A 1,869-nucleotide genomic window follows, 5' to 3' on the forward strand; every position below is an offset into this window, starting at 1 on the left:
TCCTGCCAAGACTGAACCCCCAGTGAACGTGATTGTTGTGGGGAGGGCAGTAATGGAAGGAGGATGGGGAGGGGAACACCTATATAGAAGGGGAGGGGAAGGGGTTAGGGGGATGTTTGCCTGGAAACCACGAAAGGTAATAACAATTGAAATGTAAATAAGAAATACCCAATTTAATAAAGATGGAGAAAAAAATCAAATATTTGAATAAAAACTAAATCAAAAAAAAGAAAAAGAAAGAGGTCCACATGAGGTAAATGGCACCTCATTTTAAAATAATACAAAAAATTAATAAACAAATAGAAGGAAGAGAAGTTTGGGGATGTGCCCAGTGGTAGAGCATTAGCCTAGCATGCACAAGACACTAGGTCAGATACCTAGTACTAGAAAATAACAAATAAAAAACAGCACCTCAGACTGCAGTGATGGCAAAGTGGTTGAGAGCATAGGCCACTCTTCTATGCCCAACACCCACGTTGTGGCTCACAAGTGTCTAACTCCAGTTCCAAGGGAGATGATGTCCTCTTCAAGCCTCCACGAGTGCCAAGCACACATGTGGTGCGCAGGCGTTCATAAAGGCAGAATACTCATACACATAAAATAAAATGTAATTTAAAAGAAACAAAAAAACAACTCTTTAAGGTTATGTCACCTCAAACCTTTAAATCCCAGCACTCTGGAGGCAGAGGCAGGATGATCTCCGGGTTTAAGACAAGCCTAGGATTTCAGAACAGCCAGAACTGCACAGAGAAACCCTGTCTTAAAAAACCAGACAGAGACAGCCATTGCAGTACATTGAGCTCCATAGAGACAGCGCTGGGGCAAGCGAGAGCCGGACGGGCACTGGGCAACTCTGTGCCTCACGGAGGAAAATCAACTAAACATGGGCAAAGGAGATCCTAAGAAGCCGAGAGGCAAAATGTCCTCATATGCATTATTTGTGCAAACCTGCCGGGAGGAGCACAAGAAGAAGCACCCGGATGCTTCTGTCAACTTCTCAGAGTTCTCCAAGAAGTGCTCAGAGAGGTGGAAGACCATGTCTGCTAAAGAAAAGGGGAAATTTGAAGATATGGCAAAGGCTGACAAGGCTCGTTATGAAAGAGAAATGAAAACCTACATCCCCCCCAAAGGGGAGACCAAAAAGAAGTTCAAGGACCCCAATGCCCCCAAGAGGCCTCCTTCAGCCTTCTTCTTGTTCTGTTCTGAGTACTGCCCAAAAATCAAAGGCGAGCATCCTGGCTTATCCATTGGTGATGTGCAAAGAAACTAGGAGAGATGTGGAACAACACTGCCGTGGACGACAAGCAGCCCTATGAGAAGAAGGCCGCCAAGCTGAAGGAGAAGTATGAGAAGGATATTGCTGCCTACAGAGCTAAAGGAAAACCTGATGCAGAGAAAAAGGGGGTGGTCAAGGCTGAGAAGAGCAAGAAAAAGAAGGAAGAGGAAGCCGACGAGGAGGATGAAGAGGATGAGGAAGAGGAGGAAGAAGAAGACGAAGATGAAGAAGAAGATGATGATGAATAAGTTGGTTCTAGCACAGTTTTTTTTCCTTGTCTATAGAGCATTTAACCCCCCTGTACACAACTCACTCCTTTTAAAGAAAAAAAAAATTGAAATGAAAAAAAAAAAAAAAAAAAAAAACAGAGGGAGACAGAGACAAAGACAGACAGAGAATGTCACCTCTGCAGACAAGACCACACTTCAATGACAAATTGAAATTGAAAAGATTCCAAGACCAAAGTACCCAGGAGAGGTACTGTGACTCCCAAAAATCAGAGTTGATCACACCACAGAAACAATGACACTGAGCCCCAACTCAGTCTCTACTTGCAAGAGACCAGACACAGACAAGCACAGGAGAAAACAGAA

The 1,869-nt window shown here is 43.8% G+C and overlaps 1 pseudogene; it reads left to right on the forward strand.

The window, feature by feature from the left end:
- The first annotated feature begins 877 nt into the window (after positions 1-877).
- Positions 878-1,612, forward strand: LOC116902155 (annotated as a pseudogene).
- The last annotated feature ends 257 nt before the right edge of the window (positions 1,613-1,869 follow it).

The sequence above is a fragment of the Rattus rattus genome, chromosome 5 (genome assembly GCF_011064425.1).
Source record: "Rattus rattus isolate New Zealand chromosome 5, Rrattus_CSIRO_v1, whole genome shotgun sequence".
NCBI classification, from domain to species: Eukaryota; Metazoa; Chordata; class Mammalia; order Rodentia; family Muridae; genus Rattus; species Rattus rattus.